This window comes from Nycticebus coucang, chromosome 2 (genome assembly GCF_027406575.1).
Source record: "Nycticebus coucang isolate mNycCou1 chromosome 2, mNycCou1.pri, whole genome shotgun sequence".
In the NCBI taxonomy this organism is placed as follows: Eukaryota; Metazoa; Chordata; class Mammalia; order Primates; family Lorisidae; genus Nycticebus; species Nycticebus coucang.
In genome coordinates, this window is record NC_069781.1 from 139,822,993 (window position 1) to 139,841,857 (window position 18,865).

The 18,865-nt window shown below is 47.6% G+C and overlaps 7 non-coding genes across 7 annotated transcripts; all 7 read left to right on the forward strand.

The window, feature by feature from the left end:
* The first annotated feature begins 2,513 nt into the window (after positions 1–2,513).
* On the forward strand, positions 2,514–2,601 carry LOC128580229 (small nucleolar RNA SNORD116). The gene has a single exon (XR_008378559.1). It is a non-coding gene; the product is annotated as a small nucleolar RNA SNORD116 (small nucleolar RNA).
* Positions 2,602–4,515: 1,914 nt separating this feature from the next.
* LOC128580205 (small nucleolar RNA SNORD116) lies at positions 4,516–4,607 on the forward strand. The gene has a single exon (XR_008378536.1). It is a non-coding gene; the product is annotated as a small nucleolar RNA SNORD116 (small nucleolar RNA).
* Positions 4,608–8,340: 3,733 nt separating this feature from the next.
* Positions 8,341–8,432, forward strand: LOC128580213 (small nucleolar RNA SNORD116). Its single transcript, XR_008378543.1, has one exon. It is a non-coding gene; the product is annotated as a small nucleolar RNA SNORD116 (small nucleolar RNA).
* Positions 8,433–10,652: 2,220 nt separating this feature from the next.
* Positions 10,653–10,743, forward strand: LOC128580206 (small nucleolar RNA SNORD116). The gene has a single exon (XR_008378537.1). It is a non-coding gene; the product is annotated as a small nucleolar RNA SNORD116 (small nucleolar RNA).
* Positions 10,744–12,722: 1,979 nt separating this feature from the next.
* LOC128580233 (small nucleolar RNA SNORD116) lies at positions 12,723–12,814 on the forward strand. The gene has a single exon (XR_008378563.1). It is a non-coding gene; the product is annotated as a small nucleolar RNA SNORD116 (small nucleolar RNA).
* A 2,369-nt stretch (positions 12,815–15,183) lies between these two features.
* LOC128580201 (small nucleolar RNA SNORD116) lies at positions 15,184–15,275 on the forward strand. Its single transcript, XR_008378532.1, has one exon. It is a non-coding gene; the product is annotated as a small nucleolar RNA SNORD116 (small nucleolar RNA).
* A 2,375-nt stretch (positions 15,276–17,650) lies between these two features.
* On the forward strand, positions 17,651–17,741 carry LOC128580218 (small nucleolar RNA SNORD116). Its single transcript, XR_008378548.1, has one exon. It is a non-coding gene; the product is annotated as a small nucleolar RNA SNORD116 (small nucleolar RNA).
* Positions 17,742–18,865: the final 1,124 nt, after the last annotated feature.

Sequence of the window (18,865 nt, forward strand, 5' to 3'; positions counted from 1 at the left end):
TTCTTTTCTTTTAGTAGTCTTCCTTATTGCATTCCCTTACTGAAAATGGATGTCCTATGTCCATTTTATATTATTACAAAATAGTAATAGTCTTTCTTACAGATATCCTTTGTTGCAAATAGATATTCCATAGGATATCACCATGTTTTGTTTTGTTTTTTTTGAGACTGAGTCTTACTATGTCACCCTCAGTAGAGTGCTGTGGCATCACAGCGCATAACAAACTCAAACTCTTGAGCTTAAGCGATTCTCTTGCCTCAGCTTCCCAAGTAGCTGGGACCACAGGTGACCACCAGAACGCTGAGCTATTTTTTTGTTGTAGTTATCATTGTTATTTGGCAGGCCCAGGCTGGGTTTGAACCTGCCAGCTCTGGTGTATGTGGCAGGTGCCCGGCAGGTGCCACTGAGCTACAGGCACCGAGCCGGGATACCACCATTTTAAATTTCTTGGCTTTTAATATTTTGTATTTCTTTGGTTATGATGTTAGTGCTTGTCTTAGAGATTACAATTTGTTAATTTATAACAATATAGTTTAGATTTTACATTCCATTAATTTTAGTAGGATACAGAAACTTTGTTTTAATATGGCTCTATTCCCTTACCTTATTGTAATTCAAACGTTTATACTGTCTTTCATATTTCTCTGATAATTGTATTACTAGTCCTCTTCAATTATTCACATAGATTTCAGTTATTGTATAGTGTTATTGTATTTAAACCTAAAGGCTCCATTTATTTTCTCTTGTAGGATAGATCTTTGGTAATTATTATCTCAGTTTTTAATTATCTGGAAATGTCTTGATTATTTTCTTCATGGTTGAGGAATACTTTTAGTTTATAGAGAATTATGGGATAACAGTGCTTTTCCTTTTTTTCTTTTTCTATTAACACTCTGAATATGTCATCTCTTTCCTGGATTCCATGGTTTCCATTAAGACATAAGCACTTATTCTTATTGAGGATGCTCTCTGTACTTCATGTGTTTGTTTTCTCATGTTACAGAAGATTTTCTGACATATGACACATTTACTAAGTATAAACTTCCTTATATTTAGTCCATATGGAACACAATGAACTTATTAAAATATGTAGTATATTGTGTATATTACGTACTACAGAGCATATACATATATAACATGTCTCTCCTTATATTTAAGGATTTTTAGATATTTTTTCTTCAGATCCTCTTTTCTCCCTTTTTCTTCTGTATATCTTAGGCTTAAGTTAGTAATCTCAAATGTGTTTCTCAGCTCTTTGAAGGACTATGACACTTTTTCATTTTCATTACATGAAATAGATCACCTAAATTATCCTATATTGAAATTGGTTGATTATTTTTCCTGCCAGCTCTAATAGACAGATGATTATTTCAATAAGTTTTTATTACTTGTTTTATTTATCAACTCCTGAGTGCAGTATTTCTAGGTCTTCAGTACTTAAAAGATGATACATCACTTTCTTACACTCCTTCATTGATATTGGATGCCCGCCTTGTTGTGGGATTTCTGAGTGGCAGGAACTAGAGGCAAGTATTATGCAAGGAAGAAAAAAATTACAGTGGGCTTATGTTCACAGTCTCCATGTAGAGCTAACTTTGCTAGGAGTACCATGGTGAGAATATTTTCAGTTGAAGAAGGAAATGTTTCTGTCATCTGCAGAAGCAGTTTTAGCCATAACCTATTTCCACGGAAACATTTCTGAGCTGTGGCTAACTTTCCTCACAGGGAAGGGAGAGATTGTGCATAAGGGTTGAAACACAGACAACATTGGGACTCATACTCAGGGATAGGAATTGGGCGTGTGTCGTTTGTTTTCCAGCATCAAATGGAGCAGCACTAGGTGACAGCTCGGGGACTGTCCATGGTGGTCTTGCTGATTTTCCTCCTGGTGCTGGTCCCTTGACATCTCGGTACCCATGTCAAGTGGAGTGAGTTGTGAGCAAGCAGTGAGGGGAATGGTCTGTTGGAGTCCCGGCCCAACCTGCAGAAGTTCAGGAAAAAAGACTCGGGGTTGTTCCAATCCAGGCGGAGGTCAAAGTCCTCATGCTCAGCTGCTCAGGCATCCATGACTATATTGAGTGACCTTGCTGACACTGAAGCAAGGAGTCCAAGCAACAGTGGTGATTTGTGGGACACTGCACTGGTACGTATCTCATATGCATAAGACTGGCATGCATATGATTCTGCTCGCATGAACTGGGGGAAGCCAAGGAAATAGAGATAGATAGGAGATAGACCTAAAGGGTGGGTGAGCAAATGCTAAGGACTTTGGGACGTGTGAACCTGTCCCCTTTCTGAAGTAGTTGTGTGTTTCCTCTGCCCTGGCAGGTGTTGAGTCACAGCAGAAACACCAAAGGCCAGGTGGAAACCAATGGACTGGAGTGTGCTAATGGGAAGCACTAGAGAGCCTCTGAATGCCTGCAGTGTGGCGAAGTGAACAAACGATAGTGAAAGTAAGGGGCTCTTTTCCCAACACAATAACTTTCCTAATATTCCAGGCACAGAATGTGCGTGGATCGATGATGACTCCAAATAAACATTTCTTGGAAAGCTGAACAAAACAAGTGAAACTGTACCGTTGTCCTCATCGAACTGAGATCCAGCACATGGTTCCACCAGGGAATAGAGAGGGATGACTTCCCTTGTTCATGTGGGTAGCACCATGCGGTTGCTCTGGGCATAGAATGTGGTCCGTGTTGTGGGAGGGCATTCTTCAGTGCAGTGGGAAGCCTCCAGGTAATGGGATGGATTGGTCTTAGGACTGTGTCCTGACGGAGTGGGGAAGCACACTGCCGGACAGTAGTGGTTAGTTGAGTGTACATGTGGCGCTGTCAGAAGTGGCTTCCTTCTGTGTATTTGGCACCATGAAGGCTAGAGGGTAGCCTGCCTCTGAGCATACAGGGTGGTTACTGTAGTAGTGCTACTTAAGCACCTCATGCCTCAGTGGAAGATGGGTCATTGTGGTCCAGCATAGATCCCAGGGGCATGGTTCAGCCGTCCTTTGTCTTGGGTTTGTCTTTGGGCGAGGATATTGGAGTGCCCATGCTGATTCTGCAGAATCTGTGGCAGGTGGTGATGGGGAGGTTGGGGCCAGTGAATTATGTTGTTAATAGGAGTCTTCAGAAGGTGTCCATGTTTTGCTCTCATGTGCACCAGGATCATACAAATTCCAGGGCAGGTATTTATTACGGTGGGATGGAAGGTAGAGTATAATGTGTTCAAATTGCTAGCCCTCTGTGGGGACCTATGAGTGTCTGCTTTGGGCATTGGATGTTCTCCTTATAACGGGGCAGGCCATGTAGGAGCAGGGGTATAGGGGTGGAAATGTGATACCCTGCCCACAGGGGAGGCAAAGTTTCCCAGATTGCCTCAGTTTCTTGGAGATACCTCTGCCAGACTCCGACTGCTAATTTTCTCTGCTGGCAGCATATGCAGTATTAATGTAGGTCCAGAAATGCTAAGCCAAGGTTGAGTACATTGCAGGCCAGCTACTTGTTTCCTTTTTAAATGGGATGTTAAGGGGATCATGTTTTGATCTGGGGGGGGGGGTTTGTTGCCTTTCTACAGCATACGCAGCTCAGGGCAGTTGTGGTTGAGGAGAGTTTACCACATCGGGTGTCCACGTGACATCTTCACGGGCATGTAGACCCGCAAGGTCTCTATGTGGACCGAACTCCCTTCTTCCTTCGGAGGCAGTCTTTTGCCAGTCAGTACTGTTTCTTGTCTGTGTGACCGAGCCCAGTGGTGGTGAGTTGCAGAGTCCAATGCCGAGGCTGGACAATGTTCTGGGTCTAAGGGAGAGAAGCCCAGTCGGTTTGAGCATGTGTGCCTTTTTTCTTGGGTTGCTGAGTTTCCCCTGTGAGGAGGGCACCAGGGGTGTGGTAGATTTGTGCTTCAGCAATGTTCCTGTGGCATCAATATGGCATGGTACTACATTACCAAATGCTTCTAGGCCCACAGGAAATCAGCCCTTATGGTGGAGGGGGCAGGTTTTCCTTGAAACTATTTCTGGAAAACAGTCCCACTGGACTTTTTCTCTTGCAATGGGCTAGAGACGGGCTTTGTGTAAGGAGTGACAACCTCTGTGTGACGAGAAGATTTTTCCCTGACCGTGCTCTTGAAAGTGCTGATGCAGGCTCTGTTGGCATGTGACAGGGAGCTGTAGCCCCGTGCACTCTGTGCAGGTGTACACAGGAGATGAGGAAGTCCAGGAAGCTCTGAGGGAGGTTTTAGTGCAGGAGCTTGAATGTCACTACCCTTTGGCCTTGTGTTCCTGTCTGATGATCTCAAGCAGACATATGTTCTCTCTTTACATTGCAGACACTGTTGCAGTGGAAAGAATGCCAGTGATCCTCAGGGAGATCTTCCTATTGTGGGGTCCCCAGACATGGTGGGAAGCTTATGGACAGCTGTGTCATGTAGCATTTCATGTGCTGTTGCAGTTTTTGATAAGGTAAGCGTGCATATTCCTCAGCAGGTGCATTTGCGTCTTGGCCAGGGGCAAAAACTGTGCATGGATCAATGATAACTTCTAGATATGCATTCCTTGGAAAGCTGAACAAAATGAGTGACAACTCTATTCCATCGTCCTCATCGAACTGAGGTCCAGCACGTGTTTTCAACATGATATGACAGAGACACAGAGAGAGAGAGGGATAGAAAGAGAGAGGGATGGTTTCCATGCATTCTTATGGCTTCCAGCATTATGTTTGAGGGCTTCGGACACGATGCTGCCAGAACAATGGTGAGTCACTGGGTAGTTTGCCATTTCCAGTTGAGGACATGACCCAGTAGGAGTAGTAGAGTTGGTGAGAGGAGGTGAGCCCTGGCCCTATTGTGGTTAGGAGTTGGCGAGTGTGCATTCAGCATGGGAAGAGTGAATCTTACTTTGCTTCTTTGAGCCCCAGGTGGTTCTTGAGGTCATGCTCTTTGCTCCTCCATGGGAGATAGTTTGTTCTGGTCAGGAATAGAACACTAGGCCACACCTAGGCAGTCATTGGCTTATTTCCCTGTAGGGCAGGAGGGATAGTGTTTCTCGGGTGACTGGGCAGTACCAGTGGCAGGCTGTCATGATGAGGCTAGCCACACTGCTTTCCTGTCTGGTAAGGTGCCAGGGGATGTTAAATGCATTGGGTTTCTCAGTGCACAGGAACACCCAAATCCAATACCCAGCAATGTCTCCTGCAGGTTGGGAAGGATGTGTGCTGTGGGTGTGTCAACTTCCCACCACATTGTGGAGATGGGTGCATAGCATTTGTGAATCTTCCTGTGTGGGGTTGGGTCATGGTAGGACCCAGGGAAGTAGGCGAATGGCCAAGAGATGCTGTGTCCACATGTGTGCAGGTGAAATTTGAGTGGAGAACTGGCACACACAGGCCTTCCAAGTAGGGCTTACTGTTTTAGAGTCCCAAAGAATGGGGGCCACTAATCCTGTTGGTTGCTGAGGTGGTGGTTTTGTTAGGGTGCTGGCTGAATGTCATACCTACATGTGGCTTCCATTCCAGTGGGTAGGAGGATGGCATTCCATGGATCTGTGTGAAATTTGTGTAGAAGCCCGTCCTGGGAAGAAGTCTACATTTCAGTTCCCCAGGGCCCTCTTGGGGTTATGTTTATTTTCACATTCCTGCTGTTGGTGTCCTTGGTGAAAGAGTCGTGAGCAGATCATATGTGCCCAAGTCAAATCTGCTATATGTTTTTAATCACCAGGCTGCATCTGTGGGCAATGTTGGCAGCGATGGGAGTTCTTCCCTGTCTCTGTGTTTCATTTGGAGATGGCCTTTGGTGGTATGGGTTTTCATGATACACTGGCTGGGGGCAAGTATCACACAAGTAAGAAAACTAAGTTCGGTTGACTCATGTTCCCGACCTCATGTTAGAGACGACTTTGGGAGGGATTGTTGTGGTGATAATACTTTGTGGTGAAGAGGGAGACGTTTCTCTCATTTGCCAAAGCAGTTTCAGCCATAACCTGTTTCCACAGAAACATTTCTGAGACCTGGCTACTTTCCTCATGGGGAAAGGGGGAAGACACTTTGTACAGTTTAAGGCACAGGCCACATTGGAATTCGTGCTCAGGTTTACGAATTGGGAAAGTAGTGTTGGTTTTCCCTCATCAAGATACTAATGGACTTATTGACAGCTCGGATAAGTCACAGTGGTCTTGCTGATTTTCCTCTGGTTGCTGGCCACTGAGGAGGGTCCCTACATCTGGGTAGCCATATCACGGGGAGTGCATTGTGAGCAAGAAGTACAGGGCAAAAAAAAAAAAAGTAGTACAGGGCATTGTCTAGGCCTTATCTGTTGGACTCCCAGCCCAAGCCATAGTGATTTGGTTTGGCAGGGTGGGGATATTTTCAGGCTTATTCCAATCCCAGTGGAGGTCAAAGGCTTACTCAGCTGCTCAGGCATCAGGTTTATATTGAGTCACATTCCTGACACTGAAGCAAGGACTCCAAGCATCAGTGGTGTTTTGTGGGACAATGAGCTGGAGATGGGTACAAAAGCTCATACGTGTAAGGCTGGGGTTCATATGTTTCTGCTTGCGTGAACTGGGGGAATCAAGCACACTGCCAGTCAGCAGTGGTTAGTTGAGGGTACATGGGGAACTGTCTGAGGTAGGTCGTGGCTAACCTTTGAGCTTATGGCACCTTCAGGGCTAGGCGGTAGCCTGCCTCTGTGCATACAGTGTGACTACTGTAATAGTGCCACTAAAGCTCCTCATGCCTCAGTGGACTATTGGATCATTGTGGTTGAGCATAAAATCCAAGGTTTAGGCTCTGCTGTCATTTGTCTTGGGTTTATCCTTGGGGAGAATATTAGAGTGGCCATGCTGAGTGTGCAGAATCCATGGCAGGCTGTGAGGGGGGAGGTTGGGGCCAGAGAATTATGTTGTTCATGGGGGTCTTCAGAAGTTGTCCATGTTTTGCTCACTTGTGCATCGTGATGACACAAATTCCAGGGCAGCTATTTATTTCAGTGGGATGGAGGGCAAAGTGCAATGTGTGCAATTTGCTAGCCTTCTAGAGGGACAGATGAGTATCTGCATTGGGCGATGGATATTCCCCATATAGTGGGGCAGGCCGGGTTGGTATAAGGATGCAGTAATGTAATGTGATGCCCTGTACACAGGGGAGGTGAATTTCTCCAGATTGCCTCAGTTTTTTTGATGGTACCCCTGCCAGAAACCAACTGCTAATTTTCTCTACAGGAGGCACATGGAGTCCTAATGTAGGCTACCAGGCATGGTCGGGTACATTGTGGGTCAGTGATTCTTGTTTGCTTTTTCCTTTGGATCTTAAGGGGATCTTGTTTTGATTTTGGGGGCTATTGCCTTCCTAGAGTGCAGATAGCTCATGGCAGCTGTGGTTGAGGAGAGTTCAACACATCAGGTGTCCACGTGACATTTTCATGGGCATGTAGATCTACAAGGTCTGTGTGTGGACAGACCGATCACCTTCCTTTAGAGAGGGTCATTTTCCAGTCAATCCTATTGCTCTTCTGTGTCACAGAGCCACAACCATGTGCTAGGATGGAGGTGCTAGGGATGGATCTGGTCTTGATTCCATGGTGATGGTGGGAGGCAGAGTCCAGTGCCGAGGCCAGATGATGTTCTGGGCCCTGAGGTGGAGAAGCCCAGTCGGTTTGAGAACGTGTGCCTTTTCTGGGGGTTGCTGAGTTTCCCATGTGAGTAAGGCACTGAGGGTGTGGTAGATTTGTGCTTCAGCACTGCTCTTGCTGGATCAATATGGCATTGGTACTGGTTGCCAAGTGCTCCTAGGCCTGTAGGAAATCAGCCGTTGTGATGGAGGGGGCAGGTTTTCCTTGAAACTATTTCCATGTAACTCTCCCACTGGAGTTTATCTCTTGCAATGGGCCAGAGAAGGGCTTTGCATAATCAGTGACAGCCTTTTTTGTGCCGAGAAGATTTTTCCTTGGCCATGCTCTTGAAAGTGGTGATGTAGGCCCTGTTGCCATGTGCCAGGAAGTTGCAGCCCAATGCACTCCCATGCAGGTATCCATAGGAGATGGGGAAGTTCAGGAAGCTCTGAGGGAGGTTTTAGGGCAGGGGCTAGAATGTCCCTACCCTTTGGCCCTGTGTTCTTGTCTGATGTTCTCAAGCGGACATGTGTTCCCTCTTTACATCGCAGATGCTATTGACATGGAAGAAATGCCAATGGTCCTCAGGGGAGACCTTTGAATCATGGGATCCCTGGACATGAGAAGAAGCTCACATAGAGCTTGTCTTGGGATCTTTCATGTGCTGTTGGAGTTTTAGGGGAGGTAAGAGTGCCTATTTCTCAGCAGGCCATTGCCTCTTGGCCAGGGGCAAAAACTATGCATGGATCGATGATGACTTCCAGATATGCATTCCTTGGAAAGGTAAATAAAATGAATGACAACTCTATACCATCTTCCTCATTGAACTGAGGTGCAGCATGTGTTTCCAACATGATATGGCAGAGACACCGAGAGAGAGAGAGAGGGATAGAAAGAGATAAGAATGTCTTCCATGCATTGGCTTCTAGCATTGTGTTTATAGGGCTTGGGACACGGTGCTGCCAGAACAATGGGGATTCACTGTATAGTTTGCCATTGTCAGTGGAGGATATGGCCCAGCAGGAATAGAAGAGTTGGTGAGAGGCGGTGAATCCTGGCCCTCCCGTGGTGGGAGGTTGGTGAGTGTGCATTCAGGATGGGAAGAGTGAATCTTACCTTGCCTCTTTGAGCCAGGGTAGTTGTTGAGGTCATGCTCCTTTTTCCCCCATGGGAGACAGTTTGTTCTGGTCAGGAATAGAACAATAGGGCACACCTACGCAGTCATTGGCTTATTTCCCTGTAGTACAGGAGGGACAGTGTTTCTTGGGTGACCTGGCAGTACCAGTGGCAGGCTGTCACGAGCAGGCAATTCACACTGGTTTTGTGTCTGGTGCTTACTGGGGGATGGTGAACGCATTGGATTTCTCAGCAAACAGAGTCCAGTGCCCAGTGATGTCTCCTGCAGGTTGGGAAGGGTATGTCCTATAGCTGTGTCAACTTCCCACCACACTGTGGAGATTGGTGCATAGCATTTGTGAGTCTGCCCATGTGGGGTTGGGTCAATCTAGGGCTCAAGGAAACACATTCAATTTCTAGGGATGGCCAAGAGATGCTATGTCCACGTGTGTGCAGATGGAATCTGGGTGGAGACCTGGCACACACATGCCATCCAAGTAGAGATTACTGTTTGAGAGTCCCATAGAATGGGGGACACTAATCCCATTGGTTGCTGAGGTGGTGGTGTTGTTAGGCCACCAGCTGACTGTCATACCTACATGTGGTTGTCATTCTGATGGCTAGGAGGATGGTATTCCATGGATCTGTGTGAAACCTGTGGAAAAGCCCGTCCTGTGAAGGTGTCTACCTTTCAGTTTCCCAGGGTCCTCTTGGGGTATGTTCCTTTTCACATTCCTGCCGTTGGTGTCTTTGGAGAAAGAGTCGTGAGTGAATCACATGTGCCCAGGTCAAATCCGCTACATTTTTTTGATCACCAGGCTGTATCTGTGGGCAAGGTCGGCAGTGATGGCTGTTCTTCCCCGTCTATGTTTCAATTGCAGGTGGCCCTTGGTGGTATGGGCTTTCATGATGCACTGGCTGGAGTTTTCACACGAGGAAGAAAACTGAGTTCGGTTGACTCGTGTTCCCGACTTCTTATTAGAGCCAGCATTTGGAGGGATTGTTATGGTGATAATACCTTATGGTGAAGAGGGAGACATTTCCTTCATCTGCCAAAGCAGTTTCAGCTATAACCTGTTTCCATGGAAACATTCCTGAAACCTGGCTACTTTCCTCTCGGGGAAAGGGGGAAGAGACTTTGTAAGGCACAGGCCACACTGGGATTCATGCTCAGGGATATTAATTGGGAAGGTAGTGTTGGTGTTCCCTCATCAAGATAATGGCAGACTTACTGACAGGTCACATAAGGCACAGTAGTCTTGCTGATGTTCATCTGGGTGCTGTCCCCTGAGGAGGGCCCCCACATCTGGGTATCCATGTCACGTGGAGTGCATTGTGAGCACAAAGTAAGGAGCATTGTCTGGGAATTATCTGTTGGACTCTCAGCTCAAGCCATAGCAATTCATTTGGGGCATGAGGTAAGTCTCAGGCTTATTATAATCCAGGGGCCGGTCAGAGGCCACCTGCTCAGCTTCTCAGGCATCCAGGACTATATTCAGTGACCTTTCTGACACTGAAGCAAGAATTCCATGCATCAGTGGTGTTTCATGGGATAATGGGCTGGAGATAGGTACAAAGCTCATATGGGTAAGGCTGGCGTGCATATGATTCTGCTTGCGTGAATTGGGGGAAGCCATGGAAATACAGATAGATAGAGATATACCTATTGGATAGGTAAGGAAACACTAAGGCCCTTGGGATGTGTGAACCTGCCCCCATTCTGAAGTAGTTCTGTGTTTTCTCTGTCCTAGCAGGTGAGGAGTCACAGCAGAAACACCAAAGGCCAGGTGGAAACCAAGTAGCTGATGTGTGCTAACAGGAAACACCAGGGATCCCTTGAATGCCTGCTGCGTGGCAAAGTGAACAAGTGATCGTGAAAGTAAGGGGCTCTTTTCCAAACAGAATAACTTTCCTAATATTCCAGGCCACAGAATGTGCATAGATTGATGATGACTCCAAATAAACATTCCTTGGAAAGCTGAACAAAATGAGTGAAAACTCTATACCGTCATCCTCATCAAACTGAGGTCCAGCATGTGGCTCCACCAGGAAATAGAGTTGGATGGATGACTTCCAGCATGTTCATGTGATTGGCACCTTTGGGTCACTCAGGGCATTGAATATGGTCCATGTTGTGAGAATGAAGTCTACAGTATAGTGCGCAGCCTCCCGGTGATGGGACAGAATGAACTTAAGATAGTGTCCTGGCGGAGTGGGGAAGCACACTTCCAGTCAGCAATAGTTAGTTCAGTGTACCTGTGGCACTGTCAGAGGTAGGCAGTGGCTTCCCTTTGAGCGTATGACACTGTCAGGCCTAGGCTGTAGTCTGCTCTCAGCATACAGAGTGGGTACTGTAATAGTACCACTAAAGCCCCTTGTGCCTCAGTGGAAGGTGGTTCATGTGGTGGAGCATAGAGCCCAAGGCCAAGGCTCCGCCAACATCTGTCTTGGGTTTGTCTTTGGGTAAGAATATTAGAGTGGCTGTTCTGGGTGTGCAGAATCCATGGCAGGTGGTGATGGGGAAGTTGGGATTATGTTGTTGAGTGAATTATGTTGTTCGTGGGGGTCTTCAGAAGGTGTCCATGTTTTACTTGCATGTGCACTGTGATGACACAAGTTCCAGGGCAGCTATGTATTCTGGTGGGATGGAGGGCAGAGTGCAATGTGTGCAATTTGCTAGCCTTCTGTGGGGACTGATGAGTGTCTGCTTTGGGTGATGGACGTTCCCCATATAGCAGGGCAGGCTGGGACAGAGCAAGGATGCAAGGGTAGAATGTGATGCCCTGTCCACAGGGGAGTGAACTCCTCTGGATTGCCTCAGTTTCTTGAAGGTACTCCTGGCAGAACACAACTGCTAGTTTTCTCTGCGGGAGGCTCATGTAGTCCTAATGTAGGCCCAGAAGTGCTCCCAGCCAAGGTCAGGTACATTGTGGGCCAGTGATTCTTGTTTCTTTTTCCATTGGATCTTACGGGAATCATTTTTAATTTCTGGAGCTGTTGCCTTCCTAGAGCACAGACAGCTCATAGCAGTTATGGTCTAGGAGAGTTCAACACGTCAGGTGTCCATGTGACATTTTCATGGGCATGTAGATCCACAAGGTCTGTATGTGGACAGACCTATCTCCTTCCTTCTGAGAGTGTCTTTTGCTGTTCAGTCATGTTGCTCTTCTGTGTCACAGAGTCTCCTCCACATGCTAGGATGAATGTATCGGGGATAGGTTCGCTCTGGACTCCAAGGTGATGGTGGGAGGCAAAGTCTAGTTCCGAGGCCAGATGATGTTCTGGGCCCTGAGGCAGAGAAGCCCAGTCGGTTTGAAGGTATGCCTTTTCTGGGGGTTTCTGAGTTTCCCCTGTGAGTAAGGCACTGAGGGTGTGGTAGATTTGTGCTTCAGCACTGCTCCTGCGGGAACAATATGGCATAAGACTATCCTGCCAAGTCCTCCTAAGAAGGCAGGGAATCAGCTGTTGTGGTGGAGGGGGCAGGATTTCCTTGAAACAGTTTCTGCACAACTATCCCACTGGAGTTTGTGTCTTGTGATAGGTCAGAGGAGGACTTTGCGTAAGGAGTGACAGCCTTCTGTGTGACGAGAAGATTTTTCCCTGGCCATGCTCTCGAATGTGCTGATGCAGGCCCTGTTGGCATGTGACAGGGAGCTGCAGCTCCATGTACTCCCATGGAGGTGTCCACAGGAGATGGGAAATTCCAGGAAGCTCTGAGGGAGGTTATAGTGCAGGGGCTTTAGTGTTCCTACCCTTTGGCCCTGTGTTCCTGTCTGATGTTCTCAAGCGGACATGTGTTCCCTCTTTGTATCGCAGACGCTATTGCCACAGAAGGAATGCCAGTGATCCTCAGGGGAGACCCTCATATTGTGAGGTCCCCAGACATGAGAAGATGCTCACAGGCAGCTGTGTTGTGGGATCTTTCATGTGCTGTTGGAGTTTTAGGGAAGGTAAGAGTGCCTATTCCTCAGCAGGCCATTGCCTCTTGGCCAGGGGAAAAAAATGTGCATGGATGGATGATGACTTCCAGATATGCATTCCTTGGAAAGCTAAAGAAAATGAGTGACAACTCTATACCATCTTCCTCATCAAACTGAGGTGTGCAGCACATCTTTCCAACATGATATGGCAGAGACACAAAAAGAGAGAGAGAAAGAGAGAATAGAGAGATAGAAAGAGAGAGGGATGTCTTCCATGCACTCACATGGCTTCCAGCATTGTGTTTATTAGGGCTTTGGACACAGTTCTGCCAGAACAATGGGGATTAACTGGGTAGTTCTCCATTGCCAGTGGAGGACTTGGCCCAGCATGAATAGAAGAGTAGTGAGAGGAGGTGAGCCCTGGCCTTCCTGTGGGGAGGGGTTGGCGAGTGTGCATTCAGCACGGGAAGAGTGAATCTTACCTTGCCTCTTTGAGCTCAGGGTGGTTCTTGAGGTCATGGTCCTTGCTCCTCCATGGGAGACAGAACACTAGGCCATGCCTGGGAAGTCAATCGTTCATTTCCCTGTAGGGCAGGAGGGATATTGTTTCTCCGGTGCCTGGGCAGTACCAGTGGCAGGCTATCACGAGCAGGGATCCACACTGATTTCCTCTCGGGTGAGGTACCGGGTGATGGTGAATGCTGGGGTTTTTGGACCATGGGGATACCCGAGTCCAGTGCCCAGTGATGTCTTCTGCAGGTTGTGAAGTTTGTGCTGTGGGTGTGTCAACTTCCCACCATACTGTGGAGATTGGTGCATAGCATTTGTGAGTTTGCCTGTTGGCTTTTTGGTCATGGTGGGGCCCAGGGAAGCACGTGAAGTTTGTGAGATTGGCCAAGAAATGCTGTGTCCCGTGAGTGCAGGTGAAATTTGAGTGGAGATCTGGCACACACTTGCCTTCCAAGCAGGGCTTACTGTTTTAGAGTCCCAAAGAACAGGGGGCACTAATCCCATTTGTTGCTGAGGTGGTGTTAGTGCGCCAGCTGACTGTTATACCTTACACGTGGCTGCCATTCTGGTAGGAATGAGGATGGCATTTCATGGATCTGTGTGAAACCTGTGGAGAAGCACGTTCTGGGAGTGTGTCTACCTTTCAGTTCCCCAGGGCCCCCTTGGGGTTATGTTTGTTTTCACATTCCTGCTGTTGGTGTCCTTGGAGAAAGTCATGAGCGGATCAGACATGCCCAAGTCAAATCTGCTACATGTTTTTGATCACCAGGCTGCATCATCACCATGCAAGGGTGGAACGTGATGCTCTGTCCACAGGGGAGGTGAACTTCTCCAGATTGCCTCAGTTTCTTGAAGGTACTCCCGCCAGAACACAACTGTTCATTTTCTATGTGGGAGGCACATGTAGTCCTAATGTGGGCCCAGAAGTGGTCCCAGGCAAGGTTGGGTATATTGTGGGCCAGTGATTCTTATTTCCTTTTTCCATTGGATCTTAAGGGGATCATGTTTTGATTTCTGGGGCCGTTGCCTTCCTAGAGCATACACAGCTCAGGGAAGTTGTGGTCAAGGACAGTTTAACACATCGTCAGATGTTCATATCACATTTTCTTGGGCATGTAGACCCACAAGGTGTCTATGTGGACAGACCTCCCTTCTTTCTTCCAAGGGTGTCTTTTACCAGTCAATCCTGTTGCCCTTATGTGTGACAGAGCTGCTGCCACTTGGTAGGATGGAGGTGCCAGGAATGGATCTGCTCTGGACTCCAAGGTGGTGGTGGGAGGCAGAGGCCAGTGCTGAGGCTGGATAATGTTATCGGCCTTAAGGCTGAGAAGCCCAGTTCGTTAGAGCATGTGTGCCTTTTCCATGGGTTGCTGGGTTTCCCCTGGGAGGAAGGCACCAAATTTGCAGTAGATTTGTGCTTCAGTATTGCTCCCGTGATATTAATATGGCATGGTAACACCCTGACAAATGATTCTAGTGCCACAGGAAATCAGCCTTTGTGGTGAAGGGGGGAGGTTTTCCTTGAAACTATTTCTACGCAACAATCCCGCTGTAGTTTTTCTCTTGGAATGGACCAGAGGAGGGTGTTTCATAAGTATTGATGATGTTCTTATGCCGAGAAGAGTTTTCTCTGGCCGTGCTCTTGAAAGTGCCGATGCAGGCCCTGTTGGCATGTGACAGAGAGTTGCAGCTGATAAATTCCCATTCAGGTGTCCACAGGCAATGGAGAAGTTTAGGAAGCTCTCAGGGAGGTTTTAGTGCAGGGGCTTGAATGTCCCTACCCTTTGTCCCTGTATTCCTGTCTGATGTTTAAAAGCAGACGTGTGTTCCCTCTTTACCTCACAGATGCTATTGCCACAGAAGGAATACCAGTGGTCCTCAGGAGAGACCTTCATATGGTGGGATCTCCCGACATGGGAAGAAGGTCATGGACAGATGTGTCTTGGGGCCTTTGGTATGCTGTTGGAGTTTTCGGGAAGGTAAGTGTGCCTATTCCTCAGCAGGCACATTTCCCTCTTGGCCAGAGGTAAAAACTGTGCATGGATTGATGATGACTTCCAGATATGCATTCCTTGGAAAGCTGAGCAAAATGAGTGACAACTCTATACCGTCGTCCTCATCGAACTGAGGTCCAGCACATGTTTCCAATGTGATACAGCAGAGACACACAGAGAGAAGAGAGAGAGAGGGATAGAAAGAGAGAAAGATGTCTTCCATGCACTCATGTGGTTTCCAGCATTCTATTTATCAGTGTTTGGTACACGGTGCTGACAGAGCAATGGGGATTCACTGGGTAGTTCAGCATTTCCAGTGGATGACATATCCCAGAGGAATAATAGAGTTGGTGAGAAGAGGTGAGGACTGGCCCTTCCATGGTGAGGGATTGGCGAGTATGCATTCAGCACAGGAAGAGTGAATCTTACCTTGCCTCTTTGAGCCCAGGGTGGTTCTTGAGGTCATGCTCCTTGCTCCCTCATGGGAGACAGTGGTCAGGAATAGAACACTAGCCATGCCTGGGCAATTGTGGCTCATTTCCCTGTAGGGCAGGAAGGACAGTGTTTCTTGGGTGACCGGGTAGTATCAGTGACAGGCTGTCATGAGCAGACTATCCACACTGCTTTCCTGTCCAGTGAGGTGCTGGCGGATGGTGAACACATTGGGTTTCTGCATGCACTGGGACACCTGAGTCCAGTGCCCAGTGAAGTCTCTTGCAGGTTAGGAAGGGTGCGTGCTCTGGATGTGTCAACTTCCCACTACACTGTGGAGATTGGTACATAGCATTTGTGAGTCAGCCCATGTGGGGTTGCATTGTGGTGGGACCCAGGGAGCCATGCGAAGTTTGTGGAATGGCCAAGGGATGCTGTGTTCATGTGCATGCAGGTGGAATTTGAGCGAAGAGCTGGCACACACTTTCCTTCAAAGTAGTTGTGTGTTTTTGAGTCCTAAAGCACAGGGGCCACTAATCCATTGGTTGCTGGTGGGTGCTGGCAGACTGTCATTTGTAGAAAGTATTGTGGATGCTATTCCCTTGGGTAGAAGGATGGCATCCCATGAATCTGTGTGAAACCTGTGGAGAAACCTGTACTACCCTGTTTTCCCGAAAATAAGACAGTGTCTTATTTTAAGGTGTGCTCCCAAAGATGCGCTAGGTCTTATTTTCAGGGGACATCTTATCTTTCCTGTAAGTAGGTCCTATTTTCAGAGGATGTCTTATTTTCAGGGAAACAGGGTAGGATGGTGTCTACGTTTCATTTCTGCAGGGCCCTCTTGGGGTTACATTTGTTTTCACATTCCTGCAGTTGGTGTCCTTGGTGAAAGAGTCGTGAGCAGATCACACAAGCCCAGGTAAAATCTGCTACATGTTTTTGATTGCTAGGCTGCATCTGTGGGCAAGGTCGTCAGGGATGGGTGTTCTTCCCAGTCTCTGGGTTTCAATTGGAGATGGCTCTTGGTGGTATGGGCTTTTGTGAGGCACTGGCTGGAGGCAAGTATCACACAAGGAAGAAAACTAAGTTCAGTTGACTCGTGTTCTGGACCTCTTGGAAGAGCTGACTTTTGGAGGGATTGGCGTGGTGATAATACTTTGTGGTGAAGAGGGAAATGTTTCCCTGATCTGCTAAAGGAGTTTCAGCCATAACCTGTTTCTAGGGAAACATTTCAGAGACCTGGCCACTTTCCCCACAGGAGAGTGGGGAGGACACTGTCTAAGGTTTAAATCAGGCCACATTGGGATTCACCTTCAGGGTTGGGAATTGGGAAGGTATGCTGGTTTTTGCTCATCAAGTTCCTGGTGGACTTACTGATGGGTAGCATAAGCCATGATGTTCTTTCTGATTTTCCCCTGGGTGCTGTACCATGAGGAGGGCCCCCACATCTGGTTACCCATGTGACATGGACTTTGTTGAAGCAAGAAGTTTGGGGCATTGTCTGGGCATTATCTATTGGACTCTCATCCCAAGTCATAGCAATTCAGTTGGGGTATGGTGTAAGTCTTGGGCTTATTACAATACAGGGAGAGGTCAAAGGTCTCCTGCTCAGGTGCTCAGGCATCCAGGGCTATACTGAGTGACCTTGTTGACACTGAAGCAAGAAGTCCATGCATCAGTGCTGTTACATGGGATAATGGGCTCTAGATGGGTAAAAACCTCATATGGGTAAAGCTGGTGTGTATATGATTCTGCTATCGTGAACTGAGGGAGGCCATGGAAATACTGGTAGATAGGAGATATACCTAAAGTTTGGGTGAGAAAACACTCAGGCCCTTAGGATGTGTGAACCTGTCCCCTTTCTGAAGTAGTTGTGTGTTTTCTCTGCCCCGGCAGGTGAGGAATCACAGCAGAAACACCAAAGGCCAGGTGGAAACCAAGTGGCTGATGTACACTAACAGGAAACACCAGGGAACCCTTGAACACATGCTTTGTGGCGAAGTGACCAAGTGATTGTGAAAGTAAGGGGCTGTTTTCCCAACACAATAACATTTCTAATATTCCAGGCCATAGAATGTGAGTAGATCGGTGATGACTCCAAATAAACATTCCTTAGAAAGCTGAACAAAATGAGTGAAAACACTATACCATCGTCCTCATCAAACTGAGGTCCAGCACATGGCTCCAAGAGGGAATAGAGTGGGAGGGATGACGTCTGCCTATTCATGTGGGTGATACCATATTATTGCTCAGGGAATCGAATGTGGTCTGTGTTGTGAGAAGGCAGTATTCAGTGCAGTGAGCAATCTCCGGTGATGGGCAGACTGGTGTTAGGACTGCGTCCTGGCAAGTGGGGAAGCACACAGCCGGTCAACAGTTGTTAGTTAAGTGTACATGTGGAACTGTCAGAGGCAGGCAGTGCCTTCCCTCTGAGCGTATGGCACTGTCAGGCCTAGGCTGTAGCCTGCCTCTCAGCAAACAGAGTGGGTACTGTAATAGTGTCACTAAAGCCCCTCATGCCTCAGTGAAGGATGGGTCACTGTGGTGGAGCATAGAGCCCAAGGCCAAGGCTCCGCCATCCTTTGTGTCAGGTTTATCCTTGTGTAAGGATATTAGAGTGGCTTTCTGGTTGTGCAAGAATCCATGGCAGATAGTGATGGGAAGGTTGGGGCCAGTGAATTACATTTTTCCTGAGATTCTTCAGAAGATGTCCACATTTTGCTTGCATATGTACCATGATGACACAAATTCCAGGGCAGCTATTTATTCCGGCGGGATGGTAGGCAGAATGCAATATGTGCAACTGCTTGCTTCCATGGGGACTGATGTCTGCTTTGGGTGATGGATGTTCCCCATATAGTGGGGCAGGCCGGGTCTGAGCAAGGATGCAGGGGTGGAACTTGATGCCCTGTCCACAGGGAAGGTGAACTTCTCCAGAATGCCTCAGTTTTTTGAAGGTACCCCTGTCAGAACACAAATGTTAATTTTTTCTGCTGGAGGCACATGCAGTCCTAATGTAGGCCCAGAAGTACTACCAGCCAAAATCAGGTACATTGAGGGTCAGTGATTCTTGTTTGCTTTTTCCATTGGATCTTAAGGGGATCATGTTTTTTTCCTGGGGCTGTTGCCTTCCTATAGCACAGAAAGCTCATGGCAGTTGTGGTTGAGGATAGTTCAACACATCAGATGTCCATGTGACATTTTCATGGGCATGTAGATCTACAAGATCTGTGTGTGGACAGACCTATCTCCTTTCTTCCAAGGGGATCTTTTTCCAGTCAGTCCTGTGCTCTTCTG